At 49.9% G+C, this 12,424-nt stretch overlaps 1 protein-coding gene across 1 annotated transcript in view; it reads left to right on the top strand.

Moving 5' to 3' along the window:
- The first annotated feature begins 3,837 nt into the window (after positions 1-3,837).
- The window catches only part of LOC113447439 (neuroblast differentiation-associated protein AHNAK-like), a 75,096-nt gene continuing 66,509 nt past the window's right edge, over positions 3,838-12,424 (top strand). Inside the window, 1 exon segment of the mRNA XM_087913821.1 lies at positions 3,838-4,007. The gene's annotated coding sequence lies outside the window, so the exon portion shown is untranslated.

Here is a 12,424-nt window from a genome sequence, read left to right as displayed (position 1 = left end):
AGGTCTCTTGCCTGAGCAGGGGGTTGTACTAGAGGACCTCCAAGGTCCCTTCCAGCCCTAGGATTCTACGTTTCATGAAAGCTTGGAGAAGCATCAAAAGAGAGAAAAGCGAGAGGGGGGGGGGGAACTCTTTTCTGCTAGAGGAAAATGACGGGGATTGTAAATCAGGATATGGTGAGGATATGGAAGGGCAACTAACAACCAGTTGCAGGGGGTGAGTATTCACAACTGGCAAATGGGCCTCCCTCTTTGGCGTGGAGAGAGGGGCCTGCTTTTGTCTCCGGGGAGGTGTGGTTGGAGCTCTGTCACTCTTCAACAACCCACAGGAAGCCTTGCGGTCTGGACATCTCCCCCACACCGTCCCATTTCCTACTGTTAAACTTTCTCTCTGGCCCATTGGGGGGAAACACCTTTTCTTATCAACAGCTCATCTCACAAACTTCCAGACCGCACAACCTTCCGCTGGCCTCTGTAATAACTTTTCTTTTTTTAATTCCCTCTGCTCCTTTTTAATTTAATTTAATTTATTTATCTTTAGCCTACATGGCTCTGTTTTATTTTCCAACTTCAGAGGACGGGTGGTTCGCGTCTAGTGACAATGAGTTCCACAGGCTGGTTAGCCCAGGTCACAGTTTGGGTGTTGCAGATCTCACGCTGCCTTGGGGTGGTGGCAGGGGGTGGGATTCAAAAACACCAGCAACCGGTTCGCTGCCCGGCTGCTGGGTGGGCGTGGCCACAGTGGGCGTGGCCTGCTGCCGGGAGGGCTTTTTTCTGCCTTCCCCAGAGTCCGGAGGCTTCCCTCAGGCCTCTGGGAGGCCGAAAACGGCCTCCCCCAGGGCTCCGGAAGCCGGTAACAGGCCCATTCCTAGACTTCCGGTACTTCCGAAAGGCCCGTTTTCCCCCTCCCAGAGCCTCTGTGCAGACCAAAACAGGCTGTGTGGAGACTCCTGAGAGGGGCGGGGTGGGGTGGACAGGGCCAGCCGGTCGGTTCGACTACCGGTTTGGCGAACCAGTTGTAAATTTAATATCCGGTTCACTCAAACCGATCCGAACCGGCTGAATCCCACCCTTGGGTGGTTGAGCTCAATTTGATTAAGTTCTAACAGGAAAGCAGGTTCATTCAGACCATTTAGGTCAAGGATCTTCAACCTTGGCAAGTTTTAGACCTGTGGACTTCAACTCCCAGAATTCCTGGGCTAACATGACTGGAGGAGGAGGAATTCTGGGAGTGGAAGTCCACAAGTCTTAAAAGCTGCCAAGTTAGAAGAATCCCTGATTTAGATCTTGGATGGAAGACCACAAGGAAAACTCAGAATTTCTAAACAAGAGAGCACAGGTTACTCCTTGATCCCAATCGTGCCCAACATGTCCGTTGCTAAGCAAGACAGTTGTTAAGTGAGATTTGGCCCATTTCACAACCTTTTCTTGCCACCATTGTCCAGTGAATCCCTGCCATTGTTAAGTCAGTCACCCGGTCGTTAAGTGAATTGGGCTCTCCTCATCGACTTTGCTTGTCAGAACATCGCAAAAGGGGATAATGTGACTCCGGGACGCTGCGACCCATCATAAATGTGAGTCAGTGACTAGGCTGCTGAATTTTGAACATGGGACCTTCGGGATGCTGTAATGGTCGTAAGTATGAAAAGCTTTGAACTGTCACTAAACGAACCATTGTAAATGTCAACTAAAAAGATACTCCTTTGGTCTTTTTAGCTGCCAGCAGAAAGGGAGTGGGGAAAGCAGTGCATTCCTTAAATGCTTCAGATAATCACCTTGGCAGCCGAAGCTGTTGGCCCGCAAGATTATTACTGGAGAGCATGATTGATGACTCTGGGCTATGGATGTTTCCCATTGGAGAATATACATCCAGGGGTGGGCGGAAGACCAGGGTCAACGGGTGAATGAATTTGGGATTTATTAATGGCTAGATAGAAGAGTAAGAAATTGAAGTATATTGTAATAGTAATGATATATTATAATTGATTATTTTTAAATAAGTGATACTATGCATATAACTTAGTTAAGAATTGAGTTTTGCTTTTAAAGATGATCTGGAAATGAAACTCAAATGTTAATAATAGTATAATAATGAGACAATATGATGTGGAATGTTGGCTAGAATATAATACGAATGTAAAGGTAAGGGGAAAGAATTATAGATATTGTGCACACGATGTATATCCCAAACCGACACACTGTATAACTGAAAGATGGTTTTATTTGTTATTTTGTATGTTATAAAAAAAAAAAACTTTTTCAAAAAAAGAGGGGGGGAAATGATCCAACTAACACCAACATGGCCGCTCCTAATAAATCAATATTCTCTTATCTGAGAGACACGCGGCTAGAGGCTTATGATTTGAATGGGGGTAGATTTGTTGGGGTCCTGACAGTAAATTGATCTAGCAGATTTTTTTGCTTTGATAACCGTCTCAAAGTTGCTTCCGTGAACTCACCAAAAATCAACAAAGTTCAGAAGTTCTCGCCTTTCCATTTTCCCCTCCACGACAACCCTGTGGGGTAGATCTGGCTGAGGCCTCTTTTTATTAAAAAGCGTTCTTGAAAATCCCAGCGCTTCTCCCTTTGATAAGATCTTTGGCACTGAGCACTTTTCATTTGTGTGGGAAGTCACCAGACCTCATGCAAATCTACTAGCCGCAGCCGGATCACTGGACAAATTATCCCCTTACAGTTGTTGGATAATGTATGGAACGCCTTGCCATTCGATTTCCGATCTCCCTGGGTGGAGGCTGGGCGAGCCGAGGAAGAGGAAGAGAAGCGAGGACTCTGAGTGGCTCAGCCAGGTTTTCTTCCTTCCTTGTTCCTTTCCCTTCTCCCTTCCTCCCCTTCCCCTTTCTCCCTTCTTTCCTTCCTTCTTTCCAAACCAACCTAACTCTCCCTCCTTCCTCCTTCCCATCCTCCTTCCCTCTTCCCCTCCCTCTTTTCCTTCCTTCCTTCCTTCCTTCTGCCCTCCCGCCTCCCGTTCCTTCCTTCCTTGTTCCTTTCCTTTCTCCCTTCCCTTCCTCCCTCCCTTTCCCTTCCCTCTTCCTCCCCTTCCCCTTTCTCCCTTCTTTCCTTCCTTCTTTCCAAACCAACCTAACTCTCCCTCCTTCCTCCTTCCCATCCTCCTTCCCTCTTCCCCTCCCTCTTTTCCTTCCTTCCTTCTTTCCTTCCTTCTGCCCTCCCACCTCCCGTTCCTTCCTTCCTTGTTCCTTTCCTTTCTCCCTTCCCTTCCTCCCTCCCTTTCCTTTCTCCCTTCCTCCCCTTCCCCTTTCTTCCTTCTTTCCAAACCAACCTATCTCTCCTTCCTTCCTCCTTCCCATCCTCCTCCCCTCCTCCCTCCTCCCCTCCCTCTTTTCCTTCCTTCCTTCCTTCCTTCTTTCCTTCCTTCTGCCCTCTCCCCTCCCGTTCCTTCCTTCCTTCCTTGTTCCTTTCCTTTCTTCCCTTCCCCTTTCTCCTTCTTTCCTTCCTTTCCAACCAACCTATCTCTCCTTCCTTCCTCCTTCCCCTCCCTCCCTTTTCCTTCCTTCCTTCCTTCCTTCTTTCCTTCCTTCTGCCCTCTCCCCTCCCGTTCCTTCCTTCCTTCCTTGTTCCTTTCCTTTCTTCCTTCCCCTTTCTCCCCTCTTTCCTTCCTTTCCAACCAACCTATCTCTCCTTCCTTCCTCCTTCCCCTCCCTCCCTCTTTTCCTTCCTTCCTTCCTTCCTTCCTTCCCCTCCCTCCTCTCCTCCCGGCCGCCTCTTCCCCTCCCCTCCCCTCCCTTCCCTTTCCCCGACGAGGGCCGGGCGTAGAGTCACACCCATCCCGGGCCGAGGTACAAGAGCCGCAGCCGGGCGGGGAGCGTCCCACTCGCTTCGCTCCCGCGGCAGGGCTTCGTCGGGGGCCCGCTGGCCAGGGCTCGGTCGCCGCCACCAGGAATCCAGGAACCGCGTCGGGGGCTGAGGGCGTAACGCCGGGACGGCGCCTGGAATGGCCGTGCTGGGCAGCTGAGAGCCCGGACCGACGACAGGTGAGGGCGGGGGGCGCGTCGGGGGAGACCCGAGGGGAGCCCCCGCCATCCGTCGCCCCTTCCCGGAAAGCCTCCCGCCCTCCGGGCCGCCCCCGGGCGCCGCCCTCCCGGTTCCCCGCGGGCAATGCGGGGGGGAGTTTGGCCCCGCGGCGGGAGGGGGGCGCCGGGGAAGGGGCTTCGGGCGCGAGGCTTGGCCCGGCTCGAGGGGGTCCCGTCGGGCTGGCCCTTTTGCCTAGAGGCCGGCCATGCTGCGCCCTCCCCCGGGTTGAATCTGGCGCGGGGAAGGGACCCTCCGCCCCGGAGCCCTTGAGAAAGCGGCTGGGTGGGCCGCCCCCGCCCCTCCAGCCCCCCCCGTGCAGGGCGGGGGGGGGCTTCCTTTGGGGGGTGGGCGGGGGGGAGACCCTCGGCATGGACCCGTCGGAGGACGTTTGGGCTCCCCGAAAGCCTCGGCGCTCGGCAGGCACACGCAGGCCCGGAGCTGATGTGGCTGGGCGGGCCAGCAAGGCGTTGCCTCAATCCGGAGTGACTCCGCTTCGGCTGGAGGCTTTCTGGGCATTCCCGAGGCAACGGGGGGGAGGGGCTGGGACACAGGTGGGCTTCCCCTGAGCGGGGACCCCCTCTCCCCTCCCTCCTCCCCCGGTCTCTCTCTCTCTCTCGGGGCTGGCGCTGGCTTCTCCGCGTGTGCACTTCGGGACAGGGCGCGGCTCCGCTTGCAGCCTTCGCCCCGGAGTGGCGGGACGGGCCGGCCGCTGTTTGGCAGCTGTGCAGAAAAGCCCAGAGAGGGGGGGGCTTGAATGGGCTCGGAGCCCCCTTCCTTTTCCTTGGCAAAGCCTCCCCCCCGCACCCCCTCCCCCGCTGCTCTGCTTTTGCCGGAGTGACTCCGCTCCGACTTCGCTTTGGAAGAGCCTCGTCGAGAGAGAGAGAGGAGAGAGAGAGAGAGAAAGGAAGGAAGAGAAAGAGAAAAAGAAAAAGCGAGAGAAAGAAAGAAAGAGGGAAAGAGAAAAGAAAGAAAAAGAGCGAGAAAGAGAGGGAAAGAGAAAAGAAAGAAAAAGAAAGAGAAAAAGAGGGAAAGAAAGAAAAAGAGAGAAAGAGAGGGAAAGAAAAGAAAGAGACAGAAAGAGAAAAGAGAGAGAAAGAAAAAAGTAAGAGAGAGAGAGAGAGAGAGAGATATCCCCACTTCCCACTATCCCCCATTCCCCACCATCCAGTCAGAGCTGAAGAAGCTCCTTGGTGAGAAGCGAAACGTCTTCAAAGGAGAAAAAACAAACGCAAGGAAGTCCAGTTGCCTCGTAGGGAAAAAAGCACTTTTTGGGGAGAGAGAGAGAGAGAGAGAGAGAGGTTTCGGTCGGTCGGTCGGTCCCGTGGGAAGCCCAGCGGCCCCACCCCGCCCGCTGCCCCCTTCCCTTCCCCACCCACCCCACCCTCCCATTCGGATCCAGCCAGCAGCACCCGGGGCGAGTGCCGGAGCCACTCCACTTCGCTTTTGTTCTGCAAAGTTTGTGTGCTGGGTTTTTTTTGTTTTTTTTGGGGGGGGGGGGTTGTTTCTCGCACCCTTCTTTTTCTCCTTCTTCTTCTTCCTTGGCTTCTTTATTGCAAACTGGCGTGAACGTGGATGGCGGGCGGGGCAGGCGCTGGATCCTGGCTGGGTCTGGGTCCCCTCTGGGCGGGGAAGCGCTCCCTCCCCTTCCCCACCTCGCCCGCCCGCCCCCCCTTCCCTGCCCTTGGGCCCCCGCCAGCCCTCTGGAATGCGCCGGGTGGAAAGACTGACGAAGGCCAGCCGCGCTCCGAGGGGAAGGGCCGAGCCCGTCCGAAAAAAGAAGGCGGGGGGCTCCGATCTGGGGGGGAGGAGGAGGGCGGGGGGAGCTGAAGCCGAGGGAATTCCGAAGGCGGGCAGCGCGGATTCACACGAGGCAGCAAAAGGAAGGAAAAGAAAGGAAAGAAAGAGGGAGGGAGGGAAGGAAGGAAGGAAGGAAAGGGATTGCATAAACTGTTGGACCCCTCCCAGAGTTAACAGGACACCCTGGCTGGGTTTATTTTCATTTATCTATTTTTATTGATGAGATTTGGAGGGCAGGAGGGGGGGGAGTTTGCAGTGTAAAAGCTAAAAAAGAAGAAAAGAATTAGGGGGGACACACGATAGCAGCATTCCAGTGTTTGAGGGGTGCCAGGAGGAGGAGGAGGAGGAGGCCAAATTATTTTCCAAAGCAGCAAAAGGCAGGACAAGAAACACAATGGCTGCCTTAAATGGTAAATAGGGTTTCCTGCCTAAGCAGAAGGGGGGTGGACTAGAAGACCTCTGAGGTCCCTTCCAGCTCTATTCCAATTGATTGATTGGAAACTAATCCAAGAGAGAAGCAACCTGGAATTAAGGAGAAACTTCCTAATAGGAGAAGGACAGTTAACCAGTGGAACAGCTTTGCCACTAGAAATCGTGGGGCCTCCATCACTGGAGGTTTTTCAGAAGAGACTGGACAGGCACTCATCTGAAATGGTCTGTACCTCCTGCTTAAGAAAGGGGTTAGGCTAGAAGACCTCCAAGGTCCCCTTCCAGCTGTATTCTCTTCTAAATTGCACAAACCGAAGTCAAATCGGAAAGAATAAAAAGGGATTTTGCAATCACATAAGACCAGGGAGAACCACCAGGTCTTTGATAACCACAAAGAGGGTGTGTGTATGTGGGGGGGGGACACAGATGGGGGGGGGAGAGATTTTTCCAGAAGGCAGGAATTGCAGTCTGGCTTGGGGGCAGCGTTTGTGCCGCATGCTAAAACAAGGGCTGTGTTCTCACAACCTTCCCCAGCCAGAAATATGTCCCTCCCTCCTGCTTTATGGCAACATTCCTGCCAGTTTGGGGGGGAAGAAGAGAGTAAAGAGTAATTATGGGCTAGAAGTATGAAGTCAAATTCATTTAATAGGGAATAGAGCTGGAAGGGACCTTGGAGATCATCTAGTCCAACCCTCTGCTCAAGCAGGAGACCCTATATATACCATTTCAAATAGCTGTGGCTGAAGTGCAATAGGGATCTTTTAATCTGCAGGGCTGGCATAGCCTGGTGAGGCTGAGGCTCATGGTTGGTTGTGGTCAGCATCAAAGTACTAACAGTACCTCTGGTGCAAAGTTAGGCCGTGGAACTTCCTGCTACTTGTTGTGCTCTCCTGATTTATTTTTGACCTCTAGTTAGAGAGAGTGCTAGAGATTTGGGAATCAAAAGGGGTGGGAAACAGAGAAGAGCAACCAAAGAAAAGCAACCAGGTTGATGAGGGGACTGGAGGCTCAAACATCCGACGAACGGTTGCAGGAACTGGGCCTGGTTGGTCTAGGGAAGAGAAGGACCAGGGGAGACAGGAGAGCAGCCTTCCAGTATTTGGGGGGCTGCCCCAGAGAGGAGGAGGAAGGGGGTCAGGCTATTCTCCAAGGCACCTGAAGGCCAGACAAGGAAGAATGGATGGAAACGGAACAAGGAGAGATTCAACCTGGAAATAAGGAGAAACTTTCTGACAGGGAGAACAATCAACGGATGGAAGAGAAGTTGCCTTTGGAAGTTGTGGGAGCTTCATCACTTGAGTCTTTCAAGAAGAGACTGGACTGCCATTGGTCAGAGATGGTGTGTAGGGTCTCCTGCTTGGGCAGGGCAGTTGGACTAGATGACCTACAAGGTCCCTTCCAACTCTGTGGATCTGTTTATCTGTTAACAGGGGCCAGTGTGCAGATGTGCTGGGTGAGGAGTCAGGAAAGATTTCAGGTGACCTTTTGCCCCCAGATCCTTGCTTTGGTTCCCCCAGGGAGTCCCAGAGCATTTGAGGAATCCGTGGGTTTTATGTTGGGGGAGAGAGGGGGGGGTTGTCCAGCTGCAGACAGACCCCTTGCAAGCCCAGGATGAGAGGAGGGGCAGCTCCTGAAATCTCACTGAAGTCACACCCATTGCAATGGACGCCTTTGAAACTAAATTCGCACAATGTGAGCTGGATGTAGCAGGCAACTGTCCAAATTCAACCCATCCCGTTTTCGTCCGAACAGCCGGATTCCCACGTAATCCCTGGAATTTGGGACGATTTCGAACCAAGCCCAAAAGTCCCATCGCTAAGTGAGGCATTGATGACCCGAGCCTTGCCCCCACCTGTCACGATCTTCCTTGCCGTGTTGGTGAAGTGGCTCGCTGGTTTAAATTAGTTGCGACGGTCATTGGCAGTGAATCTGGCTCTCCCGTTGGTTTTGCTCGTCCGAAGGTCACAAAAGGGGATGCAACCGTCATAAATACGAGCCACGGTTGTAAGTGTAAAAAGTGGTCATAGGTCCCTGTTTTTCAGCGCCATTTTCAAAGTGACTGAATGAACTGCTTTAAGACGATGGCCACCTGTACCTACTTCAACCTAGATTAGCATCTCGTGCAAACCTAGTCCAAGTTTTGTCTTGTTTTTTTGGAACGTCAAAATAGGTTTTTCCTCCTTTCCCAACCTGTGGTTTGCCTCTTGTTCAGGATGGGGCAGGAGGTGGATAAATAGAACAGAATAGATTTCTAGATTGGCCAAGTGTGCCTGGACACACGAGGAATTTGTCTTGGTGCAAATGCTCTCAGTGCACATGAAAGAAGAGATACATCCATCCAGAGTCAAGAATCATCAGGTGCAACACTAAATGATAGTCATAGGGTACAGTAAGCAAAACGGTCAATAAAAACTGTTAGGATACAAGCGACAAAATTAGAGTCATGCAGTCACAAGTGGGAAGGAAATGGGTGATAAGGAGTGATGAGAAGATTAATAGTAATAGTAGTGCAGACTTTGTAAATAGTTGGGCAGTGTAGAGGGAATTAGTTGTTTAGCAGAGAAAAAACTCACCTTGTGTCTAGTTGATCTGGTGTGCAGCGTCTATAGCGTCGTTTTGAGGGAAGGAATTGAAACAGTTTATGTCGGGGATGTGAGGGGTCTGTAGGTATTTTCCCAGCCATCTTTTGGACTCGTGCAGGATATACAGGTCCTCCTCCGTGGAAGGCCAGTGGGTAGCCATTGTCTTTTTCTGCAGTCCTAATTACTCTCTGAAGTCTGTGTCTGTCTTGTTGGGCTACAGAACCAAACCAGGCAGTAAGAGGTGCAGATGACGGGGGAAGGTTTTGCCTGCTCTTCAAAACTTTAAGATAAGTTTGCAATAGACTGGACCTACCCTGCAGGGTGGGCTGTTGCGGCTTGCCAAGACCTCTTCCGAGAAGAGGAAAGGGGTGTCTGTGTGTGTGTGTGTGACTTTTACAGAATGGGTATGTCACTGATGCGTCTGGGGCATTCTTGAAATGGGGCAGCAACGCCCCAAATATTTACGGCAACAATTAAAGCAGAGAATGGGATCAAAACTTCTCCCCCCAGCCCCCCCACCCCAATCTGTTGTCCTCAGCTCTTGGGCCAGCAGTGCAGTTGGCTGGGGATTATGGATTCTGGAGTCCAGATTGGCAAAAGGAAGGTCTTTCGCACCCTACAAGATTGTTCTGGTCGTCTCCATTTCCCGACCGTATCCATGAATGGCACACTTCCTTCTACAGTTGCTGTCTGGGAAATTGCCCTCTTCCAACCGCCGTACGCTAAATAAATAATAATCCTCTTTTTTTGGGGGGGGGGGACTGGGGCAGAGTCTGGTTTCCCTCCCACACACACACACTTTTTGCAACCCATTTCCCACCGCTGGGCCTGGAGCTGCCTGACATTCTCTCTGGGCCCAGGGCCCCCAACTCCATTCCCACTTTCTGCTGATGCCACAAAAAGTGGGAGCTGAATGTTTTGATGTTGCATTTTGCATCTCTGGGCTGGCTGGCACGGATGGAAGGGACGTTGCCAGGTTTTTGCGGGCTTTCCAATCGGTCGGAATGGCTGCCCATGAAACGGGGGGGCAGGCGCCTCTGGACTGTTCCCATGCCCCCTGTTCTTTTCATTCGGTCCTGCTCTGCCCAAGAGAGAGAGAAAGATTGAAGTGTCGTCCTTTTGTTCCAAAAACGATGAAATTCAGAGTTGGCGCCAGAAGGCTGGGACGCCAAAGTTTTGACCCCAAGGGAGAGGACAGAAGCTGGACGATTTTCAGCTTCAGTGAGGCCTTCCAATGCGTAGGCTTCAGCCCTGGCTTTGCATCGCCCTCCATTTCAGCCACTGCAGGCGGAAAGCTGGCACGTGGGAGAAAGCCTGGGACAGCCATTTTTTCCACACATGGGGCTGTTGAGATGGATTTTTGCCTCCCAAATCTCAGCTCCAACCCTGTCGGCCTGCCACGCTCGAGCCTTTGCAAAGGACACAAGAACAGGATCAGGAGAGCCCACCCCTCAAAAAGGGGCCCTTTGCACCGACGGATGGATGGATTTTTATTTGTGAAATTTAGGAGCCAGCCGCCTGACAAACCAAGCATCTCTGTGCGGCTGGCTAAAATCCTGTCTTGCTCCCCTCATTTTTGTGGGGCTCCTCATTATTGTAATGTATTTATTGTAAACAGAAGTGCTGAGTTTTTAATGAAGCCAGCTGAGATAAGGAATAAGGACTACTTAGTGTATTCTGCAAGGAATACTCACTTATCTGATTGCTGCCTGCTTGTATTATCAGGTAACTATTATTATATTTCCATTTATTTTATCCTGGAACCAGATTACGTAGTTTATTTTTCTTTTTGTCTTGTTGATAAGATTGCAAGACTAATCAATTAACAAATCTATTCTATTCTATTCCTTCCAATATCTTATCCTATCCTATTCTATTCTATTCTATTCTCTATTCTATTCTCTCTTCTCATATCTATTCTCTTCTCTCTTCTATTCTATTTTCTTCTCTATTCTATTCTATTCTATTCTATTCTATTCCATTATTCTATTCTATTTTCTTCTACTCTCTATTCTATTCTCTATTCTATCATATATTATATTCTATCATCTATTCTTTCTATTCTATTCCATTCTATTCTATTTTCTATTTTCTATTCTATCATATATTCTGTTCTGTTCTATATTCTATTCTATTCTATTCTATTCTATTCTATTCTATATTCCATTCCATTCCCCTTCCCCATCACTCCATATTATATATTATATATTTTAGAATAGAATAGAGTTGGAAGGGACTTTGGAGGTCTACTAGTCCAACCCCCTGCCTAGGCAGGAAACCCTACACCACTTCAGACAAACGATTATCCAACATCTTTTTAAAAACTTCCTGGAGGCAAGTTGTTCCACTGGTTAATTGTTCTATCTGTCAGTTTTATATTCTGTCATTTTTATATAATGGTTTATATAACTGTCAGTTTATCTATCTAATCTATCTATCTCTGTATCTCTCTATATCTATCTATCTATCTATCTATCTATCTATCTATCTACAGAAAGAGAGAGCGAGAGTTTTATATTCCATTCTATTTCATTGTTCTTGTGCTTAATTTTTTCTCTCTTTGTGTTGTTTCTTGCATGTTTTTTAGAGCCTATTTCCAACCCCCTCTATACAGGTAGTCTTCAACTTACAACTATTCGTTTAGTGACCGTTCCAAGTTACAAGAGCACTGAAAAAGTTGGCTTATAGCCATGTTTTCACACAACCATTGCTGCATCCATGTGGTCACATGTGGATCAAAATTCAGATGCTTGACAACTGAATCATGCTTATGACTGTTGCAGCGTCCCAGAGTGACGCGATCCCTTTTTGCGAACATCTGACAAGGAACGTCAATGGGGAAGCCAGATTCACTTAACGACCAGGTTACAGTGGCATGAAAAGCCATAAAATGGGACAAAACCCACTTAGCAACTGCCTTACTTAGCAGTGAAAAATTTGGACTCAGTTGTGGTCATATTTATTTCTTCTCCTTCCCTGTGCGTTCTTTTTATTTATTTATTTATTTGCATGTAGGTTTTGGCCTGTTTTGTTTCTTGCACCTTTGGCTGGAATGTTTATTTTTAATCTTTATTTTCCTTCCATGGTGGTCCTCTTTGCAATCCCCCAACACCACTTCCCAGTTTGCAAAATCTTCAGAGGTTTGTTGGCGTGTTGTTGTTTTTTCCTCTCTTTTTTTAAAACCTAAGTTAGTTTCTGCTTGTGTCCTCATCCCAACCTGCTCTTCAAAATAAGCTGGTCCAATTTGTCTCTCAGCTGTTGCTCCTTTTCTGCTCCGAAAAAGAAGGCAGGGAGGGGGGAGGTTACATTCGTTTGAGGTCACACGAGGCGTCCCCGTACGCTGGCATCCTTTTCGAAAACAACACGATCATTTCCCTCTCCTGACCCACCTTACGCACAATGGCCCGGGCTTCCTTCTCACGCGAGGCTTTCCCCATTTCCCCTCTGTAAAGAACCAAAACCAAAAGGTAGTTGGGTTCAGTGGTTAGATGATCACATGTCCTAAACTGAGTTTCAGCAAAACAGGACACTCCAACTTTGCCAACTTTAAGGCTTGTGGACTCCCAACT

Source organism: Pseudonaja textilis, chromosome 16 (genome assembly GCF_049901715.1).
Source record: "Pseudonaja textilis isolate UNSWEBS1 chromosome 16, rPseTex1.2, whole genome shotgun sequence".
Lineage (NCBI taxonomy): Eukaryota > Metazoa > Chordata > Lepidosauria > Squamata > Elapidae > Pseudonaja > Pseudonaja textilis.
Note: the sequence above shows the minus strand (reverse complement) of the source record. Positions and strands in the feature narration are given on the sequence as shown.